This window comes from Salvelinus alpinus, chromosome 12 (assembly GCF_045679555.1).
Source record: "Salvelinus alpinus chromosome 12, SLU_Salpinus.1, whole genome shotgun sequence".
In the NCBI taxonomy this organism is placed as follows: domain Eukaryota; kingdom Metazoa; phylum Chordata; class Actinopteri; order Salmoniformes; family Salmonidae; genus Salvelinus; species Salvelinus alpinus.
In genome coordinates this window covers 14,013,519-14,029,509 of record NC_092097.1, presented here as the reverse complement: position 1 = coordinate 14,029,509, position 15,991 = coordinate 14,013,519, and the positions used below count along the sequence as shown (strand labels likewise).

At 40.7% G+C, this 15,991-nt stretch overlaps 1 pseudogene; it reads right to left on the bottom strand.

Moving 5' to 3' along the window:
• Positions 1-4,858: 4,858 nt before the first annotated feature.
• On the bottom strand, positions 4,859-14,643 carry LOC139536505 (CCA tRNA nucleotidyltransferase 1, mitochondrial-like; annotated as a pseudogene).
• Positions 14,644-15,991: the final 1,348 nt, after the last annotated feature.

Sequence of the window (15,991 nt, the reverse complement as noted above, 5' to 3'; positions counted from 1 at the left end):
CGCCCGACCAAACTGAGCAATCGGGGGAGAAGGGCCTTGGTCAGAGAGGTGACCAACAACCCGATGATCACTCTGACTGAGCTCCAGAGTTCCTCTGCGGAGATGGGAGAACTTTCCAGAAGGACAACCATCTCTACAGCACTCCACCAATCAGGCCTTTATGGTAGAGTGGCCATACGGAAGACACTCCTCAGTAAAAGGTACATGACAGCCCGCTTGGAGTTTGCCAAAAGGCACCTAATGGACTCTCAGACCATGAGAAACAAGATTCTCTGGTGTGATGAATCCAAGACTGAACTCTTTGGCCTGAATGCCAAGCGTCACGTCTGGAGGAAACCTGGCATCATTCCTACGGGGAAGCATGGTGGTGGCAGCATCATTCTGTGGGGATGTTTTTCAGCAGCAAGGACTGGGAGACTAGTCAGGATCGAGGGAAAGATGAACGGAGCAAAGTACAGAGAAATCCTTGATGAAAACCTACTCCAAAGCTCTCAGGACCTCAGACTGGGGTGAAGGTTCACCTTCCAAGAGGACAACCACCCTAAGCACACAGCCAAGACAACACATGAGCGGCTTCAGAACAAGTCTCTGAATATCCTTGAGTGGCCCAGCCAGAGCCCGGACATGAACCCGATCGAACAACTCTGAGACCTGAAAATAGCTGTGTATCGACACTCCCCATCCAACCTGACAGAGCTTGAGGATCTGCAGACAAGAAATGGGAGAAACTCAGGACCTCAGACTGGGGTGAAGGTTCACCTTCCAAGAGGACAACCACCCTAAGCACACAGCCAAGACAACACATGAGCGGCTTCAGAACAAGTCTCTGAATATCCTTGAGTGGCCCAGCCAGAGCCCGGACATGAACCTGAGCGAACAACTCTGAGACCTGAAAATAGCTGTGTATCGACACTCCCCATCCAACCTGACAGAGCTTGAGGATCTGCAGACAAGAAATGGGAGAAACTCCCCAAATACAGGTGTGCCAAGCTTGTAGCATCATACCTAAGAAGACTCAAGGTTGTGATCACTGCCAAAGGTGCTTCAACAAAGTACTGAGTAAAGGGTCTGAATATTTACGTAAATGTTATACATTTCCAAAAATGTAAAACACACACACACACACACACACATACATACATACATACATGACTTTTGTAGCTAAAAGCATAATTTATAAATAATTAAAATGTTGTCATATGTATGAAATTTGATTTGGCATTAGCCAGTGGCGATTATAGCATGGAAATCTTGGTGGGGTAAAAAAAACAAAAAAACGAATTGCACTATAACGGTGACAAACGGTGTCCACAAACTGTTAGGGCCTACATAAAGCTGTCCCAACATCAGAGTCCCAACACAGCCACTGCTACACCTGTCTATCAGCGGAGCCTTGGCTATCAGCGGAGCCTTGTCTGGCAGCGAAACAGTTAATTCAGCCTCATTTACTGCCTTTTAAAAACATAGCTGATATGGCTGACTTGCTTAAACAAATGTAGTTTCTACTGACAATTGAGATGTACAGTACAAACTATTGCATAAGGGGACGACAAGTGGATAAGAGGCAATCCGTAATTTCGATTAAGACATTAATGAGCAAGCTAGGACGGACGTAGTCAATATAACAATTTGTTCAGCACTTTTGAAATGTACAGCAACAGAATTCAGAACATGGGCCGTTCTTAGGGTGTTCTCCCTGTACAAAAAGTCAGAACAGTAGGATAAATAAAGGGGGCATATAAGCAGACAATGAAAGCTCTTATAATATTCAATGATTACATTTCTCAAAAACAGGTTATAGGCTACATGTGCACCACCAAGTCAGAACAGTAGGTGAAATTAAGAGGTGAAAATAGACCAAATTATTAGGGTGAGGCACATGGGCAACTAACAGCTTACTACACAACATACACTTGGTATTACTTTCTTAGTTACAGTATACATATCTCCCTGGCATATTACATCATTTATTCAGCAACATACGAGACAATTTTGGACTCACCTTGTTGTGCTGTGCTCACTTGAACAGGAAGGTGGTGAAGAGAAGGTCCTTCGTGGGAAAATTTCATCAAACTGTCATCAAAGTCTGGTATTCTCTGGATTTATGGTGCTTTCAAGACAACTGGGAACTCGGGGGGGGGGGGGGGGGGGGTAGAACCATGATGACATCAGTGATCTTTAGGTAGTAGCTCTAGACAGGCCTGGGCAACTCGTCCTCGGGGGCCTGACTGGTGTCACACTTTTACCCCAGCCCCAGCTAACACACTCAACTCCAATAATTAACTAATATTGATCTTCATAAAAAAATGCAATTAGTTTAAATCAGGTGTGTTTGGTAGGGATGGGGAAAAGCATGACACCAATCATGCCCCCAAGGACTGGAATTGCCCAGGCCTGCTCTAGAAAGATGCCCGAGTTCCGAATTTACAATTCCTAGTTGGATGAAAGTTCAAAATGTATTTTCCCAGTCGTAGCTCGTTTTTCCCGAGGTCCCAGTTGTCTTGAACTCACTAAAGTCTGATTTCGCAGTTCCGAGTTAAGTTGTTTTGATCATGCTTCATTGACAGCATGGCCAATGTTGAATGTATATCATTTTTAACTAGGAAAAGAGACCCTTAATCTTAGACTTAGGACCACACAGCCACTCCACTGAATAGCAGGCTAATGATTGCTTTGCAATGCTTGCAGTTTGCCACTGATTCCTTCCAAACCACTCATTGTTGAATTACGCAATTTTTAACATTACGCAATTTTTTACTTTTTAACATAAACAATGTGTAATGTTTATGTCCAATGGCCAATGAGCACCGATTTGTTTCATCTATAATTTCTCTTCATTATTTCGCTTCATACAGTTGAAGTCGGAAGTTTACATACACCTTAGCCAAATACGTTTAAACTCAGTTTTTCACAATTCCTGACATTTAATCCTAGTAAAACTTCCCTGTTTAGGTCAGTTAGGATCACCACTTTATTTTAAGAATGTGAAATGTCATAATAATAGTAGAGAGAATAATTTCTTTCAGCTTTTATTTCTTTCATCACATTCCCAGTGGGTCAGAAGTTTACATACACTCAATTGATATTTGGTAGCATTGCCTTGAAATTGTTTAACTTGGGTCAAACATTTCAGGTAGCCTTTCACAAGCTTCCCTCAATAAGTTGGGTGAATTTTGGCCCATTCCTCCTGACAGAGCTGGTGTAACTGAGTCAGGTTTGTAGGCCTTGCTCGCACACGCTTTTTCAGTTCTGTCCACAAATTTTCTATAGGATTGAGGTCAGAGCTTTGTGATGGCCACTCCAATACCTTGACTTTGTTGTCCTTAAGCCATTTTGCCACAACTTTGGAAATATGCTTGAGGTCATTGTCCATTTGGAAGACTCATTTGCGACCAAGCTTTAACTTCCTGACTGATGTCTTGAGATGTTGCTTCAATATATCCACATAATTTCCCTCCCCCATGATGCCATCTATTTTGTGAAGTGCACCAGCCCATCCTGCAGCAAAGCACCACCACAACATGATGCTGCTACCCCTGTGCTTCACGGTGTAGATGGTGTTCTTCGGTTTGCAAGCCTCCCCCTTTTTCCTCCAAACATAACAATGGTCATTATGGCCAAACAGTTCTATTTTTGTGTCATCAGACCAGAGGACATTTCTCCAAAAAGTACGATCTTTGTCCCCATGTGCAGTTGCAAACCGTAGTCTGGCTTTTTTATGGCAGTTTTGAAGCAGTGGCTTCTTACTTGCTGAGCGGCCTTTCATGTTATGTCAATATAGGACTCGTTTTACTGTGGATATAGATACTTTTGTACCTGTTTCCTCCAGCATCTTCACAAGGTCCTTTGCTGTTGTTCTGGGATTGATTTGCACTTTTCACACCAAAGTACGTTCACCTCTAGGAGACAGAACGCGTCTCCTTCCTGAGCGGTATGACGGCTGCGTCGTCCCATGGTGTTTATACTTGCATACTACTGTTTGCAAAGATGAACGTGGTACCTTCAGGCATTTGAAAATTCCTCCCAAGGATGAACCAGACTTGTGCAGGTCTACAATTTTTTTTCTGAGCTCTTGGCTGATTTCTTTTGATTTTCCCATGATGTCAAGCAAAGAGTTACTGCGTTTGAAGGTAGGCCTTGAAATACATCCACCTCCTGTTGACTCAGATGTCAATTAGCCTATCAGAAGCTTCTAAAGGCATGACATAATTTTCCAAGCTGTTTAAAGGCACAGTCAACTTTGTGTATGTAAACTTCTGGCCCACTGGAATTGTGATACAGTGAATTATAAGTGAAATAATCTGTCTGTAAACAATTGTTGGAAAATTACCTGTGTCATGCACAAGATGTCCTAACCGACTTGCCAAAACTCTAGTTTGTTAACAAGAAATGTGTGGAGTGGTTGAAAAACAAGTTTTAATGACTCCCACCTAAGTGTATGTAAACTTCCAATTTCAACTGTATGACAAGGATTAAAAAGGATTTGCAAGTAGATTGTCAACTTGATTCATGATGACTGCTAGCTAAGTTTTTGAAAGTATGATGTTGACATGCCCAATCAAAGCTACTGTAGATATGTGATTTGACGTAATTTTATCTGTGGCCAATGACCTTGAGCCTTCTTAGATGGCCACTTCTAATATAACTCTATGGCAGCACTCAAGGGGCTTGAATTTTCTAGCTCTACCCTTAAACTTGGCGGAGAGGTAGTGTTCCCATGAGTGACAGAACACTGAGCCAATCAAGGCGCAACGCACTGTATTTTCTGCTGGCTTGCCCCACCACCACAGAAAGCACTGAGCTAGGCTGAAACACCTGCATTTTGGAACTGCCTTACTCAAGAAAACAAAAAAGAGACCATGTTTGTATGCGACTTTATTAACACAATGATATATATTTTTTGTTTGACGGATATGTGACATGTATTAATGTCAAAATAACATGCAAAACCGGAAATCCCTGAATGACAGGTTGCCACTGGACTTACCGAGGCCTCATTTAAGACTCCATAATGTTCCATCTGTAGGCAGTGCTTAATTTGAGGACAGGATCCGGCACCTATCAGATTTGACTTTGTTTGTTCCGGCACCTATTTGCCCGGATCTGGTACCTCTCGCGGCATGATTTATTAATTGTTTAACTGTTCGCACTACAGACATTCTAATAAAAGCAATCAGCGTTAAATCAAGTTGCCTCCTTGTTATTTCTCCTGCCCCCCAGAAAGACCATCATGTAAAAGCGTGGTGATCCTTCTGTGTAATCATCCTATACTGTCACACTGATTCCAGACCTGCTCTCTTATTTGTACATAGAGGTTATGGGGAGTGGTGGTCAGCTAGTGAAGAGGTCCCTACGTAATCACGTCACCTAGGCTAGTCATCTCTACTGAATTTGAATCATGGGAAAGTTTTTTTTAAATGGATAAGAAAAGGCAATCGATTTTGATGACATTTTTCAAGTCCAAAAACCTAGAGAAAGATGGTGAATCAAACCCGGAACGAGCCAGAGAACTGTCAGTGCCAGAGGAGAGGAGTACGGGGCAAACTGTTCCTGATGGCGATGCTATAGCTAGCAGCGATACTAATCCCGCCAGTGTATTACCACTGGCACCTCCACTGGCTAGTAAGCCTACTAGCGAGTCAGACTCAGAGGGAGACGGGAAGCTGGGGGGCATTGCATTCACCGACAAAGTGCTCTGAGCAGGTGCAATTTGCAGTTCAACAACAAACAAACGTATAACCCCTGGCTTGTCAAGCAGAATTCAAAGTTGGGTTGTACAACATGCAAAAAGGTAGGGAGTTTGGGTCTAGAAACGACTGGAGGGATTAAAGTAGCAAAAGAGTGGGTGGAATGTACAGTTATTTAACATCCCATGCCATAGACGTAAACAAACAACAAAAAGACTTCAGGAAATGTTTTTTTCAACATGCCCGAACCAAGTCACATTTGGTGGCAGCAAGCCTTTTAGACAAGGTTAAAGAGGACACCCATGTTATAGTTAACACTCAAAATGAAAAAAATAGACTCTACAGCCACAGTCTTCCGAACAGCCTTAGGAGGCTAAACGTCACAGTCACATGGCTTTGAGCAAGAAATTTACTCTCATGAGTTAAATGGACATGACATGGTGAGAGTCAATGTGGGAGGTTTTGGAAACTAAGGTAGGATTTTTTCTTTACAAACTTGTTCTGTGAAGGTAATCTGAATATGTGCTTCATATTATCACATAGGCAGGATGCCAATATATTCTCATGTGTGTGTTCTGCTGCAGCCTACAATGATTTATTTTATTTGAAGTTCTATTCCGATATTGTGATTTGTTCTGCTGCTACATTGAGGTCTTAAAAATATATGAAATGTGTGTCTCGTAAGCCCCACAGCTGAGTATGTGTGCATATGCATATGGCATTTTTCCCCCAGTGTCGTCTAAAAATTATGCTGTACATTCATGTCTAGAAAATCAGACTAAGAAATTCGGACTTGTGTAAGCCCCGCAAATATACTAAAGTATGTGTGCATACTGCAGTAACGTCTAAAATGCTTTGAATTAAATCAGCACCTTGTAGAGTGCTGTCCGTTTCCCTACCATGGATAGCCTACTTGGCTGTTTACTCTGTCTGCCACGCTGCTACGTTGTTTCACAAAATGTTTTTCTCATTGTGTTCTGGTACCTCAGAGCCCCCCAGGATAACCCCCCTCTTCGCGTGCTCACTATGTGTTCCGGGACCTCCCGATTTTACAAATGAAGCACTGTCTGTAGGTGCTACAAAGCAAACATTGGCGTCATCAGAAACTTTACCGCTTGCTCTGTAATATCAGTAGCATTTTGATTTCATTAACACATTTCTTACATTAATTTATGAATATTGAAAATATACATTTGTTTTTTATTTGACAATTTTTTATATATAATGTAGACCATAATATACTCTGCAGGCAATTCAAAGTCCCAAAGTGGGATCTCTGCTACTTCTAGAGTTATAATCCCATTTGTAAGCATTAAAAGCAGAGTGTGTGAAAATGGATTCAAAATGGTTGCGTTTGCTGGTAATTTGCAGGATGTGCAATGATGCAAGTAAAAGGTAATCCAGTGATTGGATTGGTTACATTGCCTACTATGCCAATTTCTCTGTATATAATTTATCATAACTCTAACAGTATCAGAGATCTCACTCTGGGACTTTGTTATTCCATAACCCTTGGTAAAGCCAAAATGCAAAAAATATGCCAACTTTGATTCATTATTTCTCATTTTTGCTTTTAGATACAAATGTCAAATATATGTCAACAATTCTTCCTAAATCATGGTATTTTTTGTCCTGGTTTCATGAGGAATCACCCAAAACCTTCATTAAATAGCCTAAATATTTCATCGGAGAAACCACACTATACACAAGCTGCTTTCACCCTCAAGCCATTTGATGAGTCATTCTCAAAACAAAATGGAAAATTCCTGGATTAACGTTTTTTTTTTCACCCCACAAAGACCGCCTTTCTGAGATATGATTATGGGACATTTAAACAAATCCCACATTACTCATTAGACTTTCATTGCTCTAATCTCACCAAGCACCATTGAGAATTGGCAAACTATCCAGTTTTCAGTTAATCTTATTGACTGAATCCAAACTAAACACCAGATTGCCCAATCTCAAAGGCATTTCAGGGCAGGCAATATACAAATGGTTCCAGTATCTATACTGCCACAGATGCTGAGAGATTGCAGTGGTTCTGGTTGATCACAAACGTAAATTTTTTTCATAGACAGCTGTTCAGCTGAGAGCACAATATCCAAACTCTATGTGCTGCACTGGGATAAATTTTTTCATTTCAACATTGTAAGGAAATGTAGGGTTTCTCTCTCATTCTCATATCCAACACTCAAAGGTGTGTGTGGGGGTAACGCCTGATGGTTGCAGACGTTTACAGTTCTGTGATCCAGTGCAATCAACAGATTTCAGTCAGCAGAAGGGCCGTGCACACAAACTCACCCCCTTCCTGTACTGCACACACTGGGGATCATGTCTTGTTGACATGACTAAGCAGCTCGGCTTTGTTCATCTCTTTTTTCCACATGTCTCGTAGGTTCTGTAGAATAGTGCCGATCTCCTTGCCAGAGGTGATGCCCATCTTCCTCAAGTCGTGCCTACTCGCGGTGAAGCGAAGAATGGACCATCTGCTCATCTCTGCCAGTAACTTGTCCTCGCCCTGGTACCTAAGCAGCTGACACACTTTACTTTGAGCATCCACCTCTCAACTCTGCAAACAATATACATAAAATGATCTACTAGACCATGTGCTGCTGTCAGGTTAGGCCATCCATGGCAAACTCAGTTCCAAAAGGACACCATCTTGACAGTCATAAAATTATAAATACACTTAGTATCATTACATCAACTCATTTTGTTATGCAATGGCTGTGCTTACATCTATGATATAGTCAGTGTAGGGCTTCATGCTGTCTGGATCATCCTGCGATTTATGGAGGTCTCGTCTGTGTTTGACCAGGAAGTCATGGCTTGGGAGAATGGTCCTTCCAAGTGCTGCCAGACCCGCTTCATCTCCTCCGTCGCCCTCTGCAGGTAAACCTGGGAATAAAAGCATAACTCTTACACAACTATAATTATGGGACTATCTATAAAAACAATCTATGCTCTAGCTGAGAACATTTCTAGTGATCTGTCACCATGACGACCTAAACATAGTGCTTTGAGGTTTGCTTTACGTAATTGTTTGCATGACTTCTACATGCATACTTTAGGGTTTAGTTTGGATTTAGTCAGTAAGACTAATTGTAAACTGGATAGATTGCCAATTCTCAATGGTGCTTGGTGAGATTAGAGCAATGAAAGGCTAATGAGTAATGTGGGATTGGTTTAACTGTTCCATAATGATATCTCAGAAAGGTGGTCTTCTTTGACCAATGTATGGGGAAAAAAAAAAGTGAATCCAGAAATTTTCTATTTTGTTTTGAGAATGACTCATCAAATGGCTTTAGGGTGAAAGCAGCTTGTGTCGCGTGGTTTCTCCGATTGAACATTTAGGCTATTTAATAGTGCTGAGCGAATAACCCAAATTTAAAGGGGGGTTTTGGTTATTAAACAACTAATTGACCGAAGTTGGTTCAATTACTTGAATTGCATTTAGTTCATTTTTTTTTTGTAAACCCAACGTGCCGTTTCTCTAGAGAAATTAAATCTTTCACAAGAGAAATCAAGTCCAACTTTGTGGGGCGCTGGGCTGAAAGGAGTTGTCATTAAGCAAATATTCAACCTAGTTCAGCTCAGAAACGTGGTAATGAACAAAGATGACCATAATCCATTGCACCTGTTGTTTCCAGTTTCGACAAAGATGGATACAATTTTACACCTGCCTTATTAGATACACACAGACCACATGAGAGAGGAATGTACACAACACAATGATAAGAGCAAGGGATAGAGACTGTTTATGAAAGTATGCCTTATCTACTTTGAAGAACTAGTAAAATGGTTTGTAAAACAGCTCTGCAGCATGCATAGGAAGGCTAGCCTAGCTAAATTGGATGACTAAAGACAGTACAGTATGTGGAGCACAGAGATAACATTGTCTGTCTGGCTGCTACTGCCTGAGCAGAGAGAAGATGACTTTAAGGAATTAAAAATAATAAAGTCAAATAAAGACTAGGTAATATACACAACTGAAATATTGTATTATTTCATAGTAGTTTCCTATTTTATATTGATATCTACCCAATGTGGACCTGACAGAGACCATGGAATATTTTCAATGTTTTGGTAATTGAATGTTCACTATTTTTGTCATAATGTCATAATGCATTTAATGTGTATATATATTTTTTTTAAGTTCCAGAAATCGAAAATAATCTAACCGAAACGACCTCAAAAGGCACTAATTACTCAGCACTACTATAATGGTTTTGGGTGATTCCTCACAAAAGCAGGACATAGAAAGGCCAGGCTTTTTTGGAACTTCAAATACATTTAATCCATAAAATGGTCCTTTGGAGTAAGGATTGTTGATATATTTGACATCTCCCCATACCATAGTTCCTAGGAAACAGGGCTTTCTACCTCACCTATGGAATGAGCCAGGGCCAGCTCATACATGACCTCTAGTGAGTGAGCAGCATGGGTGTCTAACACCATCTTCTTCAGCTCAATCCAGATGCGCTCCCCTGATATGGCTGCTAGACCACGGGCGTTCTCCCTGATAGCCTCCAGGGGTGCGGGGTCATGTTCCCCTGCCTTGACTGACAATGACCATAAAACCTGGGGGCAGACCGGGAGATATTGACAAGGACAAGAACGCCATACAGAAACCCTCACATACTAAAGTTGAATTTGTTAATTGCCATAGCCAAGTCCAACATTAACACCCGTCCCATTTACACCACAGAGATCTCTGGATTACCTGAAGTATCGTAATATTCAAATCAAATCAAATTTATTGGTCACATACATGTGTTTAGCAGATGTTATTGCGAGTGTAGCGAAATGCTTGTGCTTCTAGGTCCGACAGTGCAGTAATATCTAACAGGTAAGAATACATGTAAATCTAAGTAAGGAATGGATTGTGCTTCTAGGTCCGACAGTGCAGTAATATCTAACAGGTAAGAATACATGTAAATCTAAGTAAGGAATGGATTAAGAATATACACATATATCAGAGCGGCATTGGACTAAGATACAGTGGCATAGTATAGAATACAGTTTATACATATGAGATGAGTAATGCAAGATACGGAGACATTATTAAAGTGGCTAGTGTTTCATTTCCTTAAAGTGGCCAGTGATACCTAATCTATGTCTATAGGCAGCAGCCTCTGATGTGCTGGAGATGGCTGTTTAAGTCAGTGGTGTAGTATAGAATAAAATACAGTATATACAGTTGAAGTCGGAAGTTTACATACACCTTAGCCAAATACATTTAAACTTAGTTTTTCACAATTCCTGACATTTAATCCTGGTAAAAATTCTCTATTTTAGGTCAGTTAGGATCACCACTTTATTTAGTATTTTATATTTCAGCTTTTATTTCTTTCATCACATTCCCAGTGGGTCAGAAGTTTACATACACTCAATTAGTACTTGCTAGCACTGCCTTTATATTGTTTAACTTGGGTCAAACGTTTCGGGTAGCCTTTCACAAGCTTCCCACAATAAGTTGGGTGAATTTTGGCTCATTCCTCCTGACAGAGCTGGTGTAACTGAGTCAGGTTTGTAGGCCTCCTTGCTCGCACACGCTTTTTCAGTTCTGCCCACAAATTTTATATAGGATTGAGGTCAGAGCTTTGTGATGGCCACTCCAATACCTTGACTTTGTTGTTCTTAAGCCATTTTGCCACAACTTGGAAGAATGCTTGGGGTCATTGTCCATTTGGAAGACCAATTTGCAACCAAGCTTTAACTTCCTGACTGATGTCTTGAGATGTTGCTTCAATATATCCACATAATTTTCCTTTCCTCATGATGCCATCTATTTTGTGAAGTGCACCAGCCCCTCCTGCAGCAAAGCACCCCCACAACATGATGCTGCCACCCCCGTGCTTCACGGTTGGGATGGTGTTCTTCGGCTTGCAAGCATCCCCCTTTTCCCCCAAACATAACGATGGTCATTATGGCCAAACAGTTCTAATTTTGTTTCATCAGACCAGAGGACATTTCTCCAAAAAGTACGATCTTTGTCCCCATGTGCAGTTGTAAACCGTAGTCTGGCTTTTTTATAGCGGTTCCTTGCTGAGAGGCCTTTCAGGTTATGTCGATATAGGACTCGTTTTACTGTGGATATAGATACTTTTTGCCTGTTTCTTCCAGCATCTTCACAAGGTCCTTTGCTGTTGTTCTGGGAATGATTTGCACTTTTTGCACCAAAGTACGTTCATCTCTAGGAGACAGAACACATCTCTTTCCTGAACTGTATGACGGATGCGTGGTCCCATGGTGTTTATACTTGCGTACTATTGTTTGTAGAGATGAACGTGGTACCTTCAGGCGAGTTTTAATGACTCCAACCTAAGTGAATGTAAACTTCCGACTTCAATTGTATGTGGTGCCAGACTGGATCAGAACATCTACTGCTTTCTCAGCCAGGCAGGACATCGCTTCCTGCTATAGATGAGCAACCCAGAACTGTGTCAGTGTGTTTGCCTCAAAAAGCATCTTGCCTCAATCAGTTTATTCCAGTTCAGAATAAAAATGAACTATCTTAACAGCAACAGTTCCTAGACTTGTTTTCAACAATAATTGATACAGTAAAATGTACAGTAGGCCTGAATTTTTCATCTTCATCTGTACTGTTTCTTAGGGTTGCACGATCAGTAGCTAGCTAGGTTGCTTTGGCTAATGTTAGTTATTAGCTGTGTAACGTCACAAGGCCAGGGGATTGTTTGAAAGAGGATCTCACATCTACTCCTATGAGAGATAGTACTCCCTTATTTCTGCTTATCATCATCACATGTTATAAAATGACAAGAATGCCTTGTTGGCTGACTTACTTTCCACAATAACTCCCTGGGTTACTGTCATGTTGTGCCTGAATGTTTGGTCAGGACGTGTCGTTTTATTAATTTGTTTGTTTTTGAGAGACTCATTACTAAGCACTTCCCCACACAAAACACATTGTGGGCGCTCCTCGTTATTTCTCAAAGTTTGAATGAAAGAGCAGCGTGTGGGTCGCGGAGTGAACTTCAAGAAAACTGCAGAAAAAACTGCAAAGCACACGGGCATCTCCCCCCTCACCTCTCCCACTCGCGCAGCTGTCAAACTGAGCAGACACCGCTGCTAAGCAGAGAGCGCACTGAACCGAGAGCGCAGTTGCACTTGGCCAAATCAATTCCAGTAATTAATGAAATAATTATACATTTACGTCGCGACCCACCATTAACAGGTCCGCAAACCAAACTTTCAGAAACGCTGATATAGAATCCAATCTAACCCTGTTTGGACAGAAATCTAACCAGACACGTTTTTTGATTTTCTAATGTCAAGTTTGACATTAACGCCAGAAGAGGTGAATATATACTATAAACACACCTAAAAACATGGAGTTGACGGCGAGGTCTCTACGTCTTTCTGCCAGTCTGTAGAACATCCACCTGCAGTGTGGTCACCTCAAAGTTCTCATTGTGAAGCTAGAGATGAAAAGACAAATATGTGTTTTAAAGGCTATAATGACTGTAGTGTGAAAGTGATTTTTCTCATCATGGCAAAATCAGAGTGTAAAAAGAAAGGTCGCTAATGAAAGGCAACATCACTTTCTTTTACAACAGCAGTCTTACATCCGGCATCTTTAATTGGATTGTAAACGCAGGGAATATTTGTGTATAGCTGGTCAAACTTCATAGTAATCTTGAGATGCTCTTACTCGGGCAGTGATGGTCCCATGCTTCTCCCCTTTATTGTTGATCCTCCTGATCCCTGCAGTCTGGAACATGCTCTTCATATCCTCTGATGTTGCCATGGTCACAAGTCCACATCCTCTGGCCGTTTCCCAGACAAGAGGTCCCGCACTGCACCCCCTGCTATCCTCAGCTCAAACGTGTACTTCTCAAAGAGGTCTATGGCGAAAGACAGACATGCCTAAATACATAAGTTGATAAGATCTATACTGTTGACATGCATTGGCCCCTGCATCACCCAATTATAATTACAAAAAAGTAGACACACGGATTCATACATTCTTATCCAAACCTGCTTCTCAAACCCTGGCCTCATCACTAATTAGAGTATAAAGAAATTACTCGAGAGGATCAACTTCTGAACAGTGCTACGAATGAATTTGCATGCCACAGACCTTGAAAGGCAGTTATGAATATCTAGACTTTGATCCAGATAAATTGGTTGGTAGCTAGCTAAGTAAAAGTTGATGAGAATGTGATAGAGTATACCTGGCTTCAGCTCTCACCTGCTATTCCATTCAGTCCATCACTGAATAAGGACTGTAACTCTGCAGTCTTCAGCTGCATGGTAAGGAGACTTCTGAAACTCGAAGTGAAACGAACTCTGCTAATCACCACAGGATTCAGGAATCTCCCCCACATCTAGATGATGTTGAGCAGAGGGACTGTTAGCTATAGCTAGCTGTGGTTAGCTAGCTGTGATGTACAGTGGCAATGAATGAACAAACGTTAGTGGTGGTTGCAACACACATTCTGCTAATGTTAGATAACCCAAGCAACTACCGTAGACATTTCATTACAGCTAGTAGCTAGCCTCCAGACATGGATTCCATGTTTTTCATATAACAAGCTAGCTACAGTACAGTAGCCAACTGAAGCATATTGGCTCATGTGAGCGAAATATATATATATATATATATATATATATATATATATATATATATATATATATATATGTATATATATATATATATATATATATATATATATATATATATATATATATATATATATATATATATATATATATAACAATTAAATCTGGTAAAGTATACTTATATCGTCATGCAGCTGGGTATCAATTTCATGTGAACTGACCTTCAACAAAATATGAAGAATTTCACTACTTTGGGAGTGTTAGAAACATTCCCATTTCATGCTTATTCAACAACAGGAAGTGTGCTTTCACAACACGAGCTCGCTGACCAATGAGAGTGCGTTTCGTCGTAAAAAAAGGGCGGGGTAAAGAAGAACAACGTGAGATGTCACTCAAACATTATTTGCATGAACTGTTACTTTGTTGTACACTTTTGTGTCCTCGGTCTGTTACTTTGTTACGTCTTTTGGGCAGTCTCTACCTAAGCCTATCATTTCCCCTAAACGAAATACTTAATGTCATAATTCCACTTGTCAGCTAATTTTGACTGAGCTATAGACAGATTAATAGAGACTGGAAATATATGGTTGATGACGCTTATATTGATTCATTAGATCACTCTAAAATATATCAAACTTCATCAGAGAGATTAGTGTTGCGCGGTATGCCGAAACTTTGGTACTTTTTCAGTACTAGAACATGAAAAACGGTTTCGGTACTATAGTTTGTGTACTTTCGGTACTTCTGTCAAGTATGTCCACGTCATCTACTGATTGGGAGAGGATCAAGTATGTTGGTGCGTTCAAGATTACTGGAAACTCTGAAAAATATGAGGTCGTGATGTCAGTGATCCTCATGTCAGAAAGTCCCGAGTTGGAATTCCGAGTTGGATGACCGTTCAAAACGATTTTTCCCAGTCGGTGCTTGTTTTTTCCCCCGAGTTTACAGTTGTCTTGAACGCATTGAAGTCTGAAGTTGGAGATTTCTGAGTTCCCAGTTGTTTTGAAAGTGGCATGTCTATCAGTGCAGCAAATGCCCCCTTATAGTGTGAGAGCACCATACCTGCTCCACTGATGCCTCGTTCAAAACAACGTGCTTCTTCTATGCAAATGTTGTTGAATAGTACAATAAAATAAGTCCCAAAATGGAAGGGAAACAGATTATAGCCCCATGAAATCAGCCAAAACAAGCTCAATAAATCAATGCATGCACACACTCCTATTGAATATGAATTAAACTGTATTATGAATAGGCCTAGGCTACGTCTTTATTTTCCCAGTTTATCAATATACTAGAGATATACCATTCAAATAAATGATTACCATTATGTTGTTATGTAGTTTGATTGGTAAAAAACAAACAAAGTCAAATCGATTGTAAGATTGATTAATGAATGCATACTTCAAAAATCATACATTTAAAATGTAATGATATTAAATTCAAAAGATCTGTCTGGATCAAGTTCCATTCTGCGTCTTTGGCTAAAGCACCTTCTTTTTGTAGTGGTATTGTTTTGGTATTGAGTTACTTGATGGCATCTAGCATCATGATGGCATCGAGTATCGTTATACTAAACCTGGTATCGGGTTGAAGTCAAAGTTCTGGTATCGCGACAACACTACTGGGGGAGTGCCAATATGGCCGACCGGTGGCTTCAAAGCATCTCAATGGCCAATACATGTCAACTCCAACACAGTTGGATATAAACCGTGGAT